The 21,295-nt window shown below is 41.0% G+C and overlaps 1 long non-coding RNA gene across 1 annotated transcript in view; it reads right to left on the reverse strand.

Annotated features, from left to right (window-relative positions):
• Positions 1-21,295, reverse strand: part of LOC144381122 (uncharacterized) — a 325,453-nt gene that overhangs the window by 284,691 nt on the left and 19,467 nt on the right. The window contains exon 2 of the long non-coding RNA XR_013445745.1: positions 10,575-10,684. This is a non-coding gene — a long non-coding RNA (uncharacterized LOC144381122). The remainder of the gene's footprint in view (positions 1-10,574; positions 10,685-21,295) is intronic.

Consider the following 21,295-nt stretch of genomic DNA (forward strand, 5'->3'; position numbering starts at 1 on the left):
GACCCTGAGATCATGACCTGAGCCAAGACCAAGAGTCGACCACTTAACCAATGAGCCGCCCAGGCAGCCCTTCTTAGTCCATTTTTAATTTTAAAGCACAGCTCACTCTATTTTACTAAATCTATATTTCTCATAATTTTAATCAATAGATTAGTTATAAAGCCTAAAACAAAAATTAAAGACAGTAGGAAATAAATTTTTCATACATGTTTTATAACAATGGTTTTTAAATGTCTTAGAGCAAAAGTTCATGTCGCACTTGCTACATTTCCAATCATGTTTGGCCATTTTCCTTCTCCTGACAGCTTCGATTTAACATAAAAGACAAGACATCTAGTGCTATGGTTGTGTAAATGGTATGGAACACAACTTCACGTTCAAAAAAATGTTTAAGAACACAGATTAATGTACACCTATGAAGGGTGCAGACCATGTTTCTGTCACTCATACTAATGATGTGCCCCTAAAAAGAGTAGCATGTGGAGCAAGGCCAAGGTGAGTTAGCCACTCCCTCCAGGCAAACAAAAGGGAAAAATGCCTTTGGTAATACCATTTCACCAAACAGCTCCTTGCTTTTCTCATAATTAATAATGCCATACTACTACCTGAAAATAATACAAACTCTAAGAAACAGACACATTTCATCTATTTCTCATGCTCAGTTAGAAAGCTCCCAACATTTTTTGGAAGAAAAGAGAGTTTTAAAAATCAGACCCTAAAGCCTCCTACTACAGACAGTTTTGCACTCTGTTTACCATTATTCTTTGAGATCTAGACAATCTCTCTGGACCCCCAGCCCATGTGTTTCCTGCAGTGTCTTGGCTGAGCTCAGCAAAGCCTAGGATTTCACTAGGTGTCAGGTAGCAAGATCTACTGTGACAGTGTGGTCTTCCCCTCAGGGGATCTATTAGTAGATCAGAATACCTGGCAAACCTTCCTAAAAATGGCCCCAGAGGACCCAAGAAGGCTAACCCAGAGTCAGTGTGGCTATGAGGGACCAGCTGAAATAAATCAGCTGAAAGCTCCCAAGGGGCCCTTAGCTTAGATAAGCAAAAGCTAGGAATGGAAGCAGAGAAATGAGGTCTATTTTCTGACTCTCAGAGGGGAAGGAGGAAGTTGGCTAATTAAATTTGGAACCCAGGTGAGGGAAAAGACTCCATGATTTGGCTAACCCAGGAAGGAAATATATTTGTTGGAAAATTAGAATACTGAAACTCTAATCTAACCTTTTGTCCTCTCTGAAGGCTTGAAAGTGGAGAGACTGGTCTTGGAATACAGCAGTCACCTCTTGTTTTTGAGATTTTCTGGGCTGCATGGGTGCTGCCATTGCTTTAGTAAAAGGAGAGCCTTGCTTGGATCATATCCAAGGCAGTCTGGTTGCCACAACACCCAGAACACTTCGTTATAAAGCGGTCCTTTGTCCCAGAGCTTTCCATTCCATCCTCTCATCTCCTCCCAGACCCTGCCGCATCAATCACCTCCTCTCTTCTCACCTCTTTAATCTTTCCCTTTTCACTGGCTGCTTCCCCTTGGCCTATACACTCACTCTGGTCCCCCAGATCCTAGAACAATGACAAAACCCTCCCATGGACTTGTTTCCCTCTCAAGTTACTGTCCCATCTTCTTCCTGTCACCACTCAACACCTGCTTCCTCTACTTCCTCACCTCCTATTTATTCCTTGACTCTGCAGCTTGGATTCTATTCCACTTTGGGAAGCGCACTCTTGAAGGTCTCATTCAACATAGCCAATGGCCTCTCCCTCTCCACTCCTCTAACAGGTAACATTATGAATCACTCCTTTCCTAAAACCTTCTTCATTAGTTTTCAGGGCTATCATTGGCAGCATTCAACTACCTCTCCAGTGCCTCCCAGACCACAATTTCTGAGTCTTCTTTGCTGGCTCTTCTTCCACCAACCACCTAAAGTAGACATTCCCCAAAGTTTTGTTGCTTACATCTTTCCCTCCTCACTCTCTGTGTTCTATCTTGATGAAATCATCTACTCTCCTAGTGTCCACACTCTTCCATATGTTCCACACAGATATACATGTCCAGACCCAGCCTCTCTTCTGAACCAGTTTGCAGTGCAAGATATTAGATAACTTGTGGGTACCTCAAATTCAACAGGTACAAAACCAAAGTCCTTATCTTCCTTGTTAAATCTTTCTTCTTCCTAAAGCCTGTGACTCTTCTATAGTCATTGGTACTGAGGCTCTATTCCTTAGGACTATCTTTGACTTGTTCCTCTCCCTCATCTACCACATGCAATTTATTTATTTATTTAAAATTCAAATTAGTTAACATGTAGTATAGTATTGGTTTCATGAGAATTTAGTGATTCATCACTTACATATAACACCCAGGGCTCATCACAAGAGCCCTTCTTAAGCCCATCACCTATTTAGCCCACCCCCCACCCACCTCCCCTCCAGCAACCCTCAGTTTGTTCTCTATAGTTAAAGAGTCTGTTATGGTCTGCCTCCCTCTCTCTTTTTAGCTTATTTTATTTTTCCTTCCCTTCCCCATGTTCATCTGTTTTGCTTCTTAAATTCCACATATGAGTGAAATCATATGATATTTGTCTTTCTCTGACTTATTTCACTTAGCATAATATCCTCTAGTTCCATCCACGTCATTGCAAATGGCAAGGTTTCATTCTTTTTAATCGCCAAGCAGTATCCCATTGTACATATATACCACCTCTTCTTTATCCATTCCTCAGTTGATGGACACCTGGGCTCTTTCCATAACTTGGCTATCACTGATAGTGCTGCTATAAACATTGGGGTGCATGTTACCACACGCAATTTAATTTTAAAATCTTGATGATATTCCCTTCACTTTATCTTTCATATCCAAATCCTTCTTTCTACTCCCACTGTCCTAGTTTAGGCTTCCAGACCACCTCCTCGTCAACTAAAGAATTAAAAATATCCACCAGCCAACTGCTCTTCCCATTTCTTATCACTTCCTCTAATGTGCTTCACACACAAATAGAAAGTATCAGATCATTGAATTGATGACATTTTCCCATCCTCAAAAACATTGGTGGCCCCCTATTTTTTATGGAGTAAGTCCAACTTTCTCAGCCTGAGCAGCCAGGTCTTTTAGAACCCAAAGCCCAACATTTCCTCCTATCACCCTCCCTTTCCCAACACATACACCCTCATTCTTAAGCTTGCTGAATGTACTCTGCATTTGTTTTCTGGCTTTTTACTATTTATGTGAAAATACATCCTCTACTTGCAGCTTGCTGAAATCTCGCCCATACTTCTAGACTTTTATTAAATACTATTTCAGAGTCATTCCAGAAAGTATCTTCACCTACAACACCCCCTCAAATTAATTAATTATTCTCTCTCTCCTCTATACCTAACACCATACCTTTTGACTTCTATTATAACAAAGGATGATCCATAAAACAGCAGCATCAGCATCTCCACGTTAGAAATGTAAATTCATGGGCCTGATCCCTGACCTACTGAATCAGAATCAATGGGGGTAGAGTCTAGGATTAGTGTTTTAACAAGATTGCCAGAGGACTGTGAGATTGGCTAATTCAAGCACAACTGTTTTAGAGCCCTCACCCTAGAGCCAGTATTACATGTTTGAATGTGTCTCCCCACCTAGACTATGAACTTCCTAAGGCAGAGCTCGTCATATTGCTTGGCCATCTTGTTATCACAGGAGCTTAATGAAAGCTTGTTGAGTAGCCCCTGGTTATAGCTTGGTGTGGCCTGGAGTACTGCTTAAGTATAGTGATTCTGTGAAGAATCTGCTGCACATCAGGAAAAGAATCAGCCCTCCAGGAGCAGTTTATTTATGTTATTTCTCTGTTTGTTGGATTTGGTATCAGTGGTGGGAAAAGAGAGAGACGTTGTATTTAATATAAATGTTCAGAAAGAATTTCTTGCCCAACCAATGGCTTCATCTTGGCTTCCTTGAGTGTTGAGAAAGCTAGTGAATGCTAGTAGACATATATCACCTACCAGGCACTATGCTATTTTGTTTCATTCTCACAACAACCTAGGTGGTACATACTACAATTATCTCTCCAGTTGAAGGACGAGTAAAAGGAGGCTCAGGGTGGGCCATGATCATGTAGCTAGAAGTGGTGCAGCTAGAAGGTTTGAGGCTATAGGTCCCACTCTGAGCCATCACAATAAATATCCTCTATGCTTCATGCCTGCTAACTAGGTCTGGGCTTTTCATGGAAGCCACAAGATTCTCTGCTGGGTCTCATGAGATCATTTAATGTCCCAACCCAGTTGTGAAACCAGGTTTTACTGTGTCTCCATGTACCCTGGCTTTGTTTCTGCTCTTCTCAACACTGAAAGCCCCAAGGCTATAATAGCACTTTTCTTGCCCAGTTTTAGTAGACTCAAGGTCAAGGCAATTATCACCTGGGCAGAGACTCCTTCCCATCTTCAGACAGGAGGGAGAGGAGATGCTTCTGAAACCCATTAAAACCTGCCTGGGAGCACTCTGAATCATAAGCCCTGTGAGTCATGGAGCCCTCTAAGTTGGAGTAGGCAAGAGGGCTATTGGTTTTTATGGCAACGTACTCAGTACTCTCAGGGTATTGTTAATTAGCCTTTTAAGACCTAGAAATCTCCAGTTTTGGCATGGGAGTGGTTATTCACAATTGTCCCCCAGATAGAGGGAGATTGATTTTGGACAAAGCCTATGGTCTGGAAAGCTCTGCCCGCTGGAGTGTATGCATAAAACACCAAGGACACACCCCTGTCTAGAGCTCTGGGTCTGCTTTTATAGCCTTGGACTTGAGAGCTGAATAAAAAGAAAGGTCAGACTCACAGTCCTCCCAAGGGCTTTTCTTGAACACAACATTACCAGAGGAACAGGGAAGCCACGTGTGTTTGGAACCTAGGACCCAGAAAGCTGGCTTGGACCCTGCACTGACTCCCACATTACCTTTTACTGTGGGAGAAAGGGACAGGGGGAATTATGTTCCTTTGGCACATACTCCCACTCAGTATCTAGAAAGAAAAACTCCACTTTCTTGGCAAGCCAGCTTGTGAGCACTTTTACCACAGTATTTAAAGGGAAAGTTTAAAAAAAACCCAACCATCTTCACTCTTCATTCATTCATTCATTCACTCAACATCCATTCAGCACCTACTGAGCAGCAGGTGTTGAGTTACAAAGAAGACACTATAGTCACTTTCCTAAAAGAATTCCCAACGCATCTAGTGACTCTCAGTCTCTCGGGGCCATTCCCTGCAGACAACCCCATGACTCACAATCCCCAGAAGAAGTAGGAAGGAAAAATTTCACAGCTTCAGCCCTAAGAGGCTTTGCTCCACCTGCGCAGAGGGAGGCTCTGGCACAGACCATGGGCACCTGGCCCCCTCGGGCTCCTCCCTCCTGAGCCCCTCTGGGTCCTCTCCAGGCAGCCACAGCCTCAGTCACCTGCTCAGCTCTCCTGAAGCCCCCCTCAGCCTCAGCCAAGAGAATTCTTTGGCTCTGCTCTAACTCCATTAGAACCTCCTCATGCTCTCTAGAATGCTGAGGAGAAAAATATCTCCTTGATAAATGTAGTTGCCCACCCCCAATTCCAGTCTTACCCATAAGCTTAAGAGACTAGAAAGTTCAAAACTGATTGGGTTAAGTCCCCTACAGGTACTTTAAGAACCAGAGAAACAAAAGAATCCCACCCACCTCCCCCTTACATCCTCATCTCCCAACTGTGGAAAAACTAGAGTGAGAGGAGCAAGAAGGAATGCTGATGGGTGCCAGACAAAGGGGAAATTGTGGCTTCAGGTGAAAGAAAGCTCCTGGTAAAGCCTCTGAGAGTGTGCTCTTCACTCCACTTACGGTGACTCCTTGTGCAAGGAAACAGGGCAGTAAGGTGAGTGCCAGAGGGAGGAGGACCTGTGAGCAGGGGACCGAAGGAAATAGGAAGGAGAGCGTGTGGTGAGGGTGCCCCTGCTGGCCTCCTCCAGCATCGCAGGGACCTGCTGTTTCTTAATACGGAGACCTAGTGTGAGCCACCTCTAGCCCAGCTCCCTGTGGACACACAGCCTGCAGTGCTGCTGCCCTTCCCCCTCAGGGTGGGAGTGAGGTTTCAGGCTAAGGACGAGACCAGTGGACCCCAAATGTTATGGTCCATGGGGTGATTAGCCAGCTCTCATCCGCGTGTTAGGAAAGAGAATCCCCTAGAAATATCTGAGGTGACATGAGAGGTGGTAGGAAAAGAAGCGGGTGCTGAAAGCTGTGGGGCCCAACAAGCAATTAAGATTTCAATAGAGGGGCGCCTGGGTGGCTCAGTCGTTAAGCGTCCACCTTCGGCTCAGGTCATGATCCCAGGGTCCTGGGATTGAGCCCCGCAGCGGGCTCCCTGCTCGGCGGGAAGCCTGCTTCTCCCTCTCCCACTCCCCCTGCTTGTGTTCCTTCTCTTGCTGTGTCTCTCTCTGTCAAATAAATAAATAAAATCTTAAAAAAAAAAAAAAAAAGATTTCCATAGAAACAAGAATAATTAATTAGCTCTCAAAAGTGAGGGGCAGGGATAGGAAGGTGGGGGATCAGAATTCCTGCATGCCTCTGCTTCCCTTTCCTAGAAAATACCAGCTGGATACATAGAGTCAATTTTGCTATCTGTCCTTCCTTTCAAGCTAGTTATAACCTGTCCAGAGTTTGATAAGTTTCTCACTTCCAATAAGTACAGCAGAACTACTTTAAATGACAGCAGTTTATGACGGATACAGATGACATCCAATTATTTCCTTCCCTCACTATAAAATCCAGTTCACTGTTCTGGTTTTTCTGTTTAATCTCCCCTCCCTGGTTCCACCTTCACCTTTATCCGCCCCCCCCAACTTTAAGCCTGGGTCAGGGGGGCAATCTTGATGCCTCACATCACTGATCGGTGGGCCATTGCCTCTGGCTTCCAGGTGGCGGGTCAGTGGGAGGCACAAGCAGCAGACTGGAGGGCAGAAGGAGAGAGATCAAAGCATTTCTTCCTGGGCTCCTGTCTTCTTCCACACGATCATTCTGGCAGTGCCCATATCCTTCTGGAACTAGAGGTCCTACTGGGCAGCCCATCTTCGGGGCTCTAGTCCTCAACCCAGTGGAGGACCATGGTTTCCTACTTTTACTTTCTAAGACCTGGAGGATAATGGGTCTCTGGGTGCCTCAACTTCCCTTATGGTTCCCCTTATTCTGTACCCACTTCTATAAATAGTCCTTACCTTAAATTATCTTCAAAATCTCAGCAGAGTGTGCCTCCTGGTTCTTGCCAGGATGCTGTCTGATACACCCATATTCTGTGCAGATGTCCTTCTGCTCTAACAACAGTGACATCCAATGGTTAATCCAGTTTTTTATTAGGTATTTGCTAGAGGAGCTTACATTTGTGGACAAGGAGAATCTAACCAGTTCACAGTGTGGTATTTTTATTGGTGACTGAGAAAAGAAGCTAGAAAATATGATGTAGGGGGAGCCAAAATGCCTTCTATGTAAAAATAATAACTTAAAATTTAAAAAAAATGTTTTTCCATGAAGACTTCCTGTGCTGGGTCCTGGATGCAAAGATGCCTAAAACACAAGCTCTGCCCACAAGAGGTGCGCAGTTTAGTGGAGGAGAAAGAAGCTTGAAGAGGTAATAATGATAGAGTGTGCTGATGGCTTTGTCCAAGCCACGAAGGTCTGAGGCGAATACAGAAGAAACTGCCTAACCAGAGAATGAAGGAAGGTCCTGGAGGAGATGATCCCAAATCTGAGCCTTCCACGTGGGTAGGAATTTGCTAGAAGAGAGGTATATGGAAAGAGATTTTGAAACAAGGATATACCAGGCTGAGCCATACAGATGATTGTGTGCTTTCACACTAATCCTCACATTAGGATGCAGAATCTACCCAAGGATTGCAGTTATGCAATTGGAATCATGTTTGGGAGCTTTTAAATTTATTGATGCCTGGGCACCCCTATATTTACTCTGAAACAATAAAGTTAACCTTCAAGGTCATTCCCTTGCACAGAGCCTTCTGGAGATCCTGTGATGCAAGGGACCCTGCAGTGTGTTACGAGGTCACATGTGTGTAAAATCTGCAAAAGGTATTGTTTTGTTCTTATTAATGAGGCCCCCCAAACTGCATGCTATGCAGGACCACAAACCTGCATCCATCCCTTTACCCAGGTCCCACTCAACCCAATTCAATCAGAATCTCTGGGGATATGACCTGGCCATCAGCATGCTTTAAAAGCTGCTGAGCGAGTTTAATGTTTGACCAGAGTTGAACACATTGTGCATTTTAATAGCTGGAAGAGATCTCAGAGTTCCTGGTCAAATCCCCTCACTTTATAGCTGGAGTAACCATAATCCAGAGAAGAGCTGAAGGTCCCACAGCTCATCACTGAAGAGCAGGGTTCAAACCTAATTCCCTTAGCTCCAAATTCATGCTCTCCTGCTTAGATAACTGGCAATTTCTGGTAACAAGTACCAGATACCAAAACACATGTGCTTGCCCTCCCTTCCTTCAAAATCTGGTCCTCAGAGCCCTGGGCTGATTAGCATCTCATGTAAGCTTGCCGATTCAAGGAGGCCCAGCTTGTCTGCAGTGGTGGAAGCAGAGGTGGCAGGGGAAGCAGGACTGGGAGTGAGGGAGATGAGGCAGTGATGATGAGCTCTCTCTAAGACTGGCATCCACAGGGAATGCCTTTGGCTAATGCATTAATAGTTCCCCAGGTCAGAGAGAAGAGGCACAAAATTGTAACCGTTCTAGCCAGAACATCCTGTGAGAGGCTTTTCTGGAGCCACTTTTTACCACACTCACAGTCTATGCAATTATCACCTGGGCAGAGCCTCCCCTTTTCAGACAATCCTGTATTGTGAGGAGCCCATGAAACCCATTGAAATATGCCCAGAGGCCCCACTGAGTCATGCCAAACTTTTTCCCGAGGTCTGTAAGACCATTCATTTCATAACAGTGTACTTCCTAATGTGTTCATAATTAGTCTTTAAGGTAGACCTCAAAATGCCTCTTTAAAAGTACTGTTGTATTTTTTAAAAATCACCAGGGGAATGGAAACCATGAGACCATTTTGGGAAATGAGGATAACTCCATTTTGCTGGGAAGTATGGTAGTCCCTGGGCATTTTCAGACAGGGGACAAGAGAAGAGATGTAACTCTAGGTCTGTGTGGTAGAGGAGCCGGCTACTGAGGCTCTGAGTTTCACAAGGAGGCTGTGTTTTAAAAGCCTGGAGGTAGAGAATTTTTGAGTGGCTACAAAGGAGGCAGAGTCACATCAGGGAGAATGAGGAACAGAGATGCACACGCCAACAAGCACCCAATGATGAGCATTTCCCATCATTCTTTAACATACAGACAGCAGGAAAAACTGCAGGATGTTGGATAATGTCTCTTAGATGCTAATATACTCTTTAAAAGATTTAATTGGGTGGCACCCAAGTGGCTCAGTCGGTTAAGCATCCGACCCTTGATTTTGGCTCAAGTCATGATCTCAGGGTCGTGAGATCAAGCCCTGCTTCAGGCTCCATGCTGGGCGTGGAGCCTGCTAAAGATTCTCTTTCTCGGGGCGCCTGGGTGGCTCAGTCGTTAAGCAGCTGCCTTCGGCTCAGGTCATGATCCCCGAGTCCTGGGATCGAGCCCCACATCGGGCTCCCTGCTCAGCAGGAAGCCTGCTTCTCCCTCTCCCACTCCCCCTGCTTGTGTTCCTGCTCTCGCTGTCTCTGTCTCTGTCAAATAAATAAATAAAATCTTAAAAAAAAAAAAAGTGTTTAATCTTAAAAAAAAAAAAAAGATTCTCTTTCTCCCTCTCCCTCTGCCCCTCCCTCCCCAAAAAGATTTAATTGGTATTGTTACTACAATGCTAATGAGACATGGATATCTAGTAATGATGCTTTTAAAGTCCTGCTTCCTTCCATTTCCTTTCACAGGTGCTGATCCCTAATAAACATCTTGCAAACACCATCTCAGTGTCTGCTCCTGGAGAACCCAACCTGCGGCAATGCCATTCTCCCTCCCCAATACTTTGTATATATGAACACATACATACTCAAAAGTCTATACGTATATACATGATGTCCTTTTTCTCAGGCTGTAGCCCCCTCACAGAACCTCAGAACAAGCTTTCAATTCAATTTCTCTGACTGCTTAGGAGAGGCAGCAGAGCTTAATGGTCAAGACCATTAACTTGGGGATTCAACTTGGCTCGAAATCACAGCCCTTCCCTCATTTATGAAGGCCAAATGTGATAATGTATATAAAGATCTTACACAGTGCCTGGCCCACAGTAAACCTCCAATAAATGACAGCTACTATTTTTGCCATCCAAATGGAACTATTTCCAAGACTTGAATCCAAGCCAAACACACACTAAGGAACGGCTCTTTCCTCTTACAGTGGGACAGCTCTAATTTCAGCTTCTCTTTCTCACTCTCTGCTATTCTACAATGGACAAGTCAACTTTTCCTCTCACAAAACAAACAAAAAAAGCAAAAAAAACAAAGAACAACAACAACAAAAAACCTTTAGTTCAAACTTTCATAATCATTCTTTTGAATTGTTACAATAGGTTCCAAACTGGTTTCTTACCTCTTAAGACTCAATTCTCCATCTCCAATCCATTCTTCACTTTGCCCATAGTTAGGTTTCTAAAATGCAGATAAGTTCTCTGCTTGAAATCCTTGAATAACTTTCATTTTCTGCACAGAAAAAAATTGTGCAAACTATGTTAACCACTGAATATGGCCCCGCCTTCTGACTACCCTATTGTCCTAAATCTCATCAATAACAAAAATAACTTGTAGTTTCCAAAACGTGCTGTTGTGTTGTATGCTGTTTTATGGTTCCTTGTGTTTGAATACTAATTCCTGAACCTTCCCTTTCCACAGTACATTCCCAGATCTTCTATGAAAATCCTATTTATTCTTCAAACTCTTTGCTATGGATTGAATGTTTGTGCCCCTCCAAAATTCCTGTGTTGCGTCCTTATCCCCAAAGTGATGGTGTTTGGAGGTGGGACCTTTGGGAAGTAATTAGATTTAGATGAGGTCATAAGAGTTAAGGCCTCATGATGGGGTTAGTGCCCTCATAAGAAAAGAAAAGACAAGAAAGAGATCTTGGCTTCTCTCTCGGCCCTGTGAGGATAGAGCAAGAAGGCAGCCATCCACAAACCAGGAAGAGGGCCCCCTCCGGACACCAAATCTGCTGGCAGTCTGATCCTGGACTGAGCTTCCAGAAGCTCCAGAACTGAGAGAAATAAATGTTACTTAATCCCCCCAGTCTATGGTATTTTGTTATAGCAGCCTGAGCTAACTAAGCAACATCTCCTCAATGCCCTTTATCCTTCACTTATTCATTCCTTATCCCTCAACGGAACACTGAGCATGTAGGAGAGCTTGTGCTACATCCTAGGGATACAAAAACAATCCCTGCCCTCAAGATGTACATAGATTAAATGGAGAGATAGGCAAATAAGCTGACAATTTCAATGGATTGTATGAGGTATCGTCAGAGCACAGAAAAGGGACATCTAAACCAAAGGCTTAGAGAAGCCTCTTCATAGGGGTGATGCTTGGATTCAGCCTTCCTTACTTCAGGTTGTTCCTAGCCTCACACCACAGAGATGATCACCCTCCACAATGTAAAACTTCTGTAACCTTGTGTGTGATCTTATTGTTACTTCATCTCTAGTAATACTGTAATTTAATGATTCTCCTAAGAATGAACAGTTAAAGACAGGAGTCATCTCAGTATTCCCAGATACTTTTAGAATGTCTAATACATAGTAGATACTCAATTACTGTTTGAAGAACAAATGGATGGATGGATACATGGATAGATGCTCAATAAACATTTGCAAGTACTCAATGATTTTATTATATAAGCATAATTGAAATTAGAGAAAGAACTCAAGTAAATTCACTTAAAATGTAAGTGACAAAGAAAAATTAACTTGAACTTTATGTTAAAAATGAAGTTAAAATTATCAAAATATGTTCTTTTATAGTAAAAATTTAGATCATGTGCTTAAGTAGGCACAATTTTTTAGAAATAATATGGGGGGGGGTAAAAATTGTCAAAAGACTTCTCTGACAGCATCCCTGAGGACACTGTAATTTCAGGTTACTGCTGTGCAGTAAGTAAAAGAAATACTTTTATTTAAAAAGTTCAAGATCTTGGGCGACTAGGTGGCTCAGTCAGTTAAGCATCTGCCCTCAGCTCAGGTCATGATCCTGGGGTCCTGGGATTGAGTCCCGCATCAGGCTCCCTGCTCAGTGGGGAGTCTGCTTCTCCCTCTCCCTCTGCACCCCCCCCCCACCTTGTGCTCTAGCTGGCTCTCTCACTCTCAAATGAATAAATAAATTTAAAAAATTCAAGACCTTGTCATTTTTCATGAAAGCCCCTCTTATATTTTAATATGTAATCATCACATTTAAGCATGCATTTTGTTCATTTTCCTTCTTTAGTTGATAACTGACCAAACTCTCTCACATCTTTATTTGCCAATGGCTATTGTCTGTGTTGTAGGTAACAGTACAACATCACTTGTATTAACATCATAAAATCTTACATCCTCTGCAAAATACAGAGTCTCACTCTTTTATTTACATTGTATTTTTATTTTCTTTTGGGTGTATTCAACAATAGGCAGTAAGTGGTCTAGTAATGACATTGATTCAATGGGCATGAATCAATCCAATGATTTACTGGTAAACCTTTAACAACTAGTGCCCCAAAAAACAAGAACTCTGATTTACAGTGTTTTCCAATTGCCTAGTGTAAATACTCCCCCGTGGCCAAACCCAAGTGACCAACGTAATGTCTCTGAATGCGGACGTGGGAAGAGCTGTGTACACTGCATCTGAGAGCCTGTATGATGAGCCAGCTCTAGCACGTCACCAGATAGATACCAGTGTTAAGCTGGATGTGATGGTTGAGTGGTCATTAATTTTTAAATTGGTTAGTTTTTAGTGGATATTTCTGTGCTACGATGACTCTTCTTTTACTAGTAAACGTTATAACCTACAGCATTCAATAATTAAGAATCCCATGTACATCATTTAAAGCTCCCTAGAGTTTCCCCAAGTAGATAAAACCTTAGTAATATTTCATAGTGTCTCTGGAGCAGACCCTGAATTCACTGCCCATTCTTTGTGTCTAATACTCCTTCCAAACCCATCACCACTTCTATATCCTGGGGTTGAAATACCAAGCTTCTCACACCTTTTTAGCAGTATTCTTCCTGGAAACATCATGAGACCAGAAACTAAGCTTAAATTCTTCTGTATTTTCTCTACCTTCTCCAAATCAGGCCCACCCTTTCAAATTGTGATGAACTGAATCTTACCCCATCTTCAAAATTCATATATTGAAGCCCTAATCCCCAGTGCACCGTATTTAGAGAAAGGGTCATTAAAGAGGTAATTAAGGCTAGATGAGGTTGCAAGTACCAGGCCTTAATCCAATATGACTGATGTCCTTATAAGAAAAGGAAGAGACACCAGGGAGACACACATACAGAGAAAAGGCCATGTGAGGATGCAGGAAAAAGGAGGCTGTTTGCAAGCCAGCAAGAGAGGTCTCACCAGAAACCAATTCTCCCAGCACCTTGACCTGGAACTTCCAGCCTTCAGAACTATAAGAAAATACATGTCTGTTGTTTAAGCCACCCAGTCTGTGGTGTTTTATTATGGCAGCCTTAAGAGTCTAATATCCAAATGAATTGCTAGGATAGCCTTGAACATCTCCTAGTTCCTTGTGGTAAATGAACAAACTAATAATGCTGTGGGATATATGTGAATATGTTTGTATGCATAAATTCATGTATTACTCTGATTTTTAATTTAGTACACAGGTTACTTAAAGATTGTTGAGAAGGTTGACATTGGACCATCTGCAGATTAATTACAACTTGATCTTCCAGATGAAATATAACTGTCAGCTTCATTCAAAAATATTTATTCATTTTGGGAATTGCCATAATTAATATAAAACGTTCTTGCACATACTTGTATTAGACTCAGTATAATCAAAGACATACAAGTTATTAAAAAGAACTTTCAAAGTTTGTTGAAGTAAACCTGTAGTTTCAGATAACCCTGTCTCTATGTACTTTTGATTCACCTGCTTCTGAAGCAGGATGATGGGAGAAATCAACTAAATTATAAAGGTTGTTTTTTTAATGAAATGGGCCAAAGACGAATGAAACTTTACTGTGAATAGGGAGTATTAGTTTGCCCAAGTAGACATTACAGAACAGGGTCTGACTAACCTCAGACCTGACCCAAACAGCTCTATTTGCCAAAAAAAAACCCAGTCATTTCCACTAGGTTGCCAATAAATCCAGACTGCTGGCTACCACCTACAAACACACACAAGGCAGCTCACTGTTGGAAATGTGCACAGAGTTGAGAATTTGTAAATTTAATTATACCTCTGTTTGCTGGTAACAAAGATCTAGTTAGTTTATGTTCTGGGTTAGGTAACAGGTTCTCTCTGGCTTTCAGAGCACCTTGGCTTAGCTTCTCCATCCTACTCCACCCCTCTTGTTGTTCCACAGCCTCTTTGCGTACAGAGGAACTCTTTGAAACAGGAATCTGAAGTGTCGGACTGGTCTCTCTGCCCTTGGTGCTGACTCAGATCCTGTGAGTGAGTGCTCTATGAAACTAATGAAAATAAGACTAAGTCCACAAATAGTAGAGCCCACCAAAGAGGAAATACAAATCACTGATGAAAAGACAAAGAGATTGTGTTTCAATGGTGATTAAAAGAATGGCATGTGCCACATAATATTTGCCACTTAGCAAATTGACACTGTTTTAATGAAAGGATGGCCATTGAAGACACATGAACTTGGTTCAACTGCTCTGCCCTTTACTGTCTGATGTTACTGGAGAGCAATTTGCCAATATGTATGAAAAACCTTTAAAATGTTAATGTGCCTTCTGCTTCCAGCCATGGTGGAATAAAAGATAACCAGATTTACTCTCCTGCTTGAAATTACCAAAAAGTATTAGGTTTAAAAAAAATCAGATAAAATATATTAAACAATGGTTTTCAAGATATTCCCCAAAAGACAGGAAACAAATGCGGTAAGCCCTATGAAACTGCTTCAGCTAACTGCTAGAGATTTCCCAGACCATGGTGTGGGGAGAGGGCTCCCTGAGTTGATGAGAGCTGAGAGTCTGCAGACACCAAGGCAACTGGAGTTCTCAGAACAAAGTACTGGGGACGTAAGAGCTTCACCAAGAAATGTGCCGAGGGTCTCCCCTGCTGATTAGTGATCAGCACACACACATGAGGAAACTACCTATGGATGGAGAAAGACCAGTTAACAGGATTAGGCACCCACACAGGGTTGGATGTAGGGCATGTTCCCATAGACACACTGGAAAACATCACAATTCACTAGACAGAAACACAGAAGGATCTTACCTCCATGGTGGGGAACAAGCCCTAGATGAAGCACTAATGTAGTCTTGCTTAACGAATCTTAAAGCAAGACTGAAAAGGATCAAACTGTTTCTGACCAGTTTAACTACATTCTGGGATAAAACTTATGTATACTGATAGGAATAAAAAAAATATCTAGTACCCAACAAGGTAAAGTTCACAATGTCTAGAATACAATAAAAAATTAGCTGCCATGCAAAAAGGCAGAAAAACATGACCTATAATGAGAAGGATTATCAATTAATCAAAACTGAATGAGAACTGACACAGATGTTAGAATTATCAGGCAGGGACATGAAAACAAGTATTATAACTGTATTCCATATGTTCAAAAATTAAGTAGAGAAATGAACATTTTTTCTTTTTTCTATTTCTTCAGCTTCATTGAAGTACTAGAAGATTTTTTAAAAACCTAAACCAAACTTCTAAAGACAAAATCTACAATATGTGAAATGAAAAATATACTTAATGGTATTAATGACAGATTAGACATTGCAGACAAAAAAATCAGTGAATCCGAAGATATAGCAGTAGAAACGATCAAGAAAAAAGTATTTTTTAAAAAGATGCACAAAGCATCAGTGAGCTCTAGGAATTCAAGTAAGCTGAGATATGTGTAATCAGAGTCCCCCCAGAAGGGAGGAGGGACAGAAAAAAAATGTTTGAAGAAATAATGGCCAAAATTTTACCAACGAATACCCTTAACACCCAAATTCCAAGAAGCTTGACAAACCTCAAGCACAAGAATCAAATAAACACAAGTAATTAAAACCAGTGATAGAGGGCACCTGGGTGGCTCAGTCAGTTAAGTGTCTCTGTTCAGCTCAGGTCACGATCCCAGGATCCCAGGACACTGCTCAGCAGGGAGTCTGCTCCTCCCTCTCCCTCTGCCCCTCCCCTGGCTTGTGTTCTCTCTCTCTCTCTCTCTCTCTCTCTCAAATAAAGAAATAAAATCTTTTAAAAATAAAAAATAAAACCAGTGATAGAAAGAAATCTTCAAAGCAGCAAAAGAAAAAGGACACATTACAGACAGAACAACAAAAATAAGGATGACGGCAGTTCTCTCATAGGAAAACAAAATAGTGGCGCAACATCTTTTAAGTACTGAAAGGAAAAAGCTGTCAACCTAGAAGTCTACATCCAGGGAAAACATCTTTGAAAAGCCAAGTTAAGATAAGTGCTTTTTCAGACATACAAAAGCTGAAAGAATTCATTACCATCAAATCCCCACTGAAGGAAATATTAAAGGATGTCAGTCAGGGAAAGGGAAAATGATATCAGATCGGGATCTACACAAAAGAAACAAGAGAACCGGAAATGGTAACTGCACTGGCAAATATATAAGATTATTTTCTTATTATTAAAATATCTTCAAATGATAATTCGCTGTTTAAACAAAAATAATAACAAAGTGTGGGATTATATTAGATATACAAATTGTATGACAATAATACCACAGAGGTTGAAAGAGAAGAAATAGAAGTATACTATAATAAGATTCTTATACTACATGTGAAGTCATATAATATCACCTGAAGGTAGACTGAGGTCAATTGGACTTGTATACCATATGCCCCAAAGCAACCACTTAAATAACAAAAGGTTATAACTACTCAGCCAAAGGAGATAAGATAGAACAATTTAAAATATTCAATTAATCCAAATAAAGACATAAAAAAGAGGAAAAAAGAATCAAGAACAAATGGGACAAATACAAAGCATTACTTCGCAAAGAGCTAAATAAATGGAGAGCTATACCAGGCTCAGAAGTCATAAGATTCAATATTATTAGCACATCAATAGTCCCCAAATGGGTCTATAGATCCAATACAACCCCAATCAAAATAAAGCAAAAAAAATCAAGCACTATTTTTGTAAAAATTAATAAACTGATTTTTAAATTCACATACAAATATAAAAGACCTAGAATAGTCTAAACTACTTTGTAAAGAAGAATAAGGCTGGAGAACTAACACCACCTGATTTCAAGACCAATTATAAAGCTACTCTAATAATGACAATATGGAATTGAAATAAGACAACTGATCAGGGAGCAGGATACAGTCCAGAAATTGACACCCACATTAACAGACAACCAATTTTTGACAGAGACACAAAGACAATTCAATGGAGAAAGGATAATATTTTCAATAAATATGATGAAACAATTGGATATCCATATGCAAAACTGAACTTGGATCCATACCTTACACCACATCCAAAAATTCTTTCAAAATACCCAAAAATTAACTCAAAATAGATCACAGGGAGGGGGCGCTAAAGTTAGTTGAGGCCTGGAGATCTTTAGCCATTACTTTGCACTGGGACTAGAGGGCTGGAGAAGCTCTTTTTAAGCACATTGACCTCCCAAAAAGAAATAAGAATGTAGAACCTACAAAAGCATGGGGTGGGGAGGGAGGCATAGTACTCCCCTCTGGGCAGGCCATACGGAAGCCAAGAAGTCCCAAGGAGGCTCCAGAGGCTGACACCATGACTCCTACAGTCTCAAGGTCCCAGGAGACAGTACACTGGAGAAGAAAATAGGACTCCTCTCTCCTGCTCCCTGCTGGGACGACCATGTGTGTCCTTCAGGGCTCTGTGATCATGGGACGTCCACAGAGCAAAACAAGAGGTGAGTATGTGGGACCCTGAGCTACCCCAGGTATCCCCAGAAATGACTAGGGGAGAGACTGAGACAGCACTGGAGATCCCGAAGTCTTCATTTCAGCTGGTAGGGAAGACCCAGCAAATGTACTAATTTTTAAGAGACTTCATATGAACCCAGGAATTGGTGAGGCAGAGGCTCATTTGTGTGACAAGGATACCCCAGAAAAACTTTAGAAGAAAATAAATCTGTATTATCAGTTATTATCTTTGGATGGTGAAGTTCTAGGTGATTTTTATTTTCTTCATTTCTGTATTGTCTGACTGTTTTACATGTATCACCCTTTCGATTCAAAAAAAGGAATAAAGCTATTTTAATTTATTAAAAATCTCCAAAGCAAGTTCAGAATTTAAAGAAGGATAGTATAATCCCATTTAGTGAAATACAAACTGAATATAAATGTATAGAATAGAATGGGAGGCAATGCACCAAAACATTAATGGCAATTTGAGTGGTAGAATTATTGTTGTTGGGTGGTTTTCTTTTTTTCATTTTGCTTTTCTGTGTCTTTTTTTTTCTCATTTTGCTCCAATAAATGTTTGTCACTTTTATAATTAGAAAGATTATAAAATTATTATTATTTTAAAAATCTCATGAATAGAGAAGAAGGCTGGCCAGACAGGTAAATGTATACCCATCCATTCATCTCTCAGGGATCTCTCTCTTTTATCTTATAAAATGAGGTTGGACTAGATGAATTTTAAAGCCCTTTTCACTATGAGAATTAATCTATTTTAAATTTTTCAGAGATCACATGTGAACTACTTGGGTTCTCTTAAGTTTATGCTTAAAAATAAAAAGAACTAATAGGAGAGGTTTTTAATTTTTCCAAAGGTTTTCCCCTTCCTCAGAGTGTCTATTGAGCTGGGCATTTTGCCCTAGATTTTCTTCTTTGAAACTGAGTCCTTTATTGCTTCAAATGAGATTAATTCTGAAGTTCAAGATTACTAGGCCTTCATGTTTATTTATAAGCTCCTTACTGAGGCACATAACTTGTACTTGCTCAAAACCTGATGCAGCCTTTTCCATGCCATACTGCCCATAAATTATCCAAGGACTAAGTTTCCAGATTGATTTTTTTCCTTCCCTCCCCCATTTAATCATCATATTAATCATTCCAACATTTTCTTTCATTGAGGATGTTGATGAATGGGAAGTAAATTATCTGTCAATTGCATATTCACCAAAGTATGTAAGATTATTCCAGACTTCTTAAAAAGTAGCTATCCAAAACTGCCCACTAGAAATACCAGGAGTCTGATTTCCATTGAGTTATGGCAGCAGATGTGCTGGACTCTCCCTGGAAAGGCTAACGCTCAAGTAATCACACTGGTGCACATGAATTTGATTTTATTAGTTGCCATTATTATTTATGGTTTGCTGAGGAGCAGTGATGCATAGCTCTTTGTGGGCTCACGCTCTAGCTCACTTAGCATGGAAATACTGGGCCCAGGATATACTTCTCCTCTTCTAGTGTCTCATCCTTACAGGCATCAGTACACAAACTCAAAATTGAAATGAAGATCTGGAGCAACTGTAGTATATGATGTTTCCCTACCCCTCTTATAGCTGATGACCTCCTTGGGTGGGGCGGGGGGCACATTTTTATTACCTTTCCAATATGGGTACCCTAAAGGCTATTGGGGCGTACTACTCATTCATGTGGAAAGCAGATGGCATCATGGTTATAAGTGTGAGCTTTAGAGTCACACAGATCTGAATTAAATCCTGGCTCTGCCACTTATTAGTTACCATCTTCAGAAAGTTACTTAACCTTTCGGGGCTTCTCTTTGCTCAACTGTAAAATGGAAGTAATAGTAATACCTATCCCAATGGGTTATTAATGAGGATTAAAAGAGATAAGACATTGTAGGCCCCCTAGGAGGGTTCTTAAAGCACAGGTAAAATCCAATAAATTTTAGCAAATACGATTAAAAAATGAAGACCATGCCCTGCTGCATAGGTTCCCAGTGAATTGCAATTTTCTTTAACTTGTTCCAGAGAGGCCACCTGACGTCCCCAGGCTGCTAGTCTCGTATTTTGTGTCCACTGGGTTTCTTTTTTCCCAGGCAGACCATTTTCGTTACTGTGTTTTCTGCTATTGTTTAGACAAAGATCTCACAGGTTCCTTTGTGTTCTTTTCTTACTGCTGGCTTAGTGCTTCTCTGTGTTGATAACCTTTCTGGATACAAGTTGTGGGGGTGAGGGGATGACTGGATGATGCAGCTTGACACGATGAGCCCTAAGGCAACTCCTTCACTTTCAAACACTTTAAAACCATTTTTTAAAAAGGACAGTAAAAGAAAGAAAAAAATAGTCTATTTAACTTGTGTTAGTGACAGGGGGAAAAAATCTAAGCACCTTTATGACTAAAAAGAAAACCACAATGATGATAGCTTGTGTTTTCCTTGTCAAACCATTTGCAAAAATTATTTCATTTTATTTTTGTAGAAAACAAGAAGATGGGCAGAGGTATAATACTTTAAACTGGTTTTGTCAACAACAATGTTAAGGCAAAAAGGAGGTTAAGCAACATGTTTTTTGCTGCAGCTGGTCAGTAATTCCAAGACCAGTAATTCTCAGTGCCATGAATCACTTTCTCATTTAATGTCTTCCTCTCCTTTGGGGAGACCAAAGGCTTCCATGTGAAGTTTACTGGAGCCACTCTAATTAACATCATCATCACAATAACAATAATAACAATAATAGCTAACATTATGGAGCTCTTATTATATACCAGATGCTGTTCAGAGTTTTTTTTACATGTGTTAAGTCATTTAATTTTTCAACAACCCTATGAGATTAGTATGATAATTACTCCCATTACTAACAATGTGGAAAATATGATACTTGTTGGAGGACACACAACTGTATAGTATCATGGTCAAGAGCTTGGGATTGGCAGAGCTAACCTGGATGAACAGCTCTCTAGACCTGTTGCTTCTCTTCTCACACATCTGTCTTTCCGCCCCTGCTCCTCTCCCAGTGTGAGAGCTGTAAGCATGGCACTCTTCCAAAGGCAGCCAAGTCAAGGTCCACAGGTTGAATAATACTTCTTTAAATGAGAGAGATGTAAAAAGAAAATTTGGGGCATTGGCCTAAACCAGTTTCCTTTTGCAAACTTCTATCATTTCTTATCCTTAGTCATGGGTGATAAGAAGAATAAAGAGGGAGATGGATAACTCTACAGTCA

The sequence above is a fragment of the Halichoerus grypus genome, chromosome 2 (genome assembly GCF_964656455.1).
Source record: "Halichoerus grypus chromosome 2, mHalGry1.hap1.1, whole genome shotgun sequence".
Lineage (NCBI taxonomy): Eukaryota > Metazoa > Chordata > Mammalia > Carnivora > Phocidae > Halichoerus > Halichoerus grypus.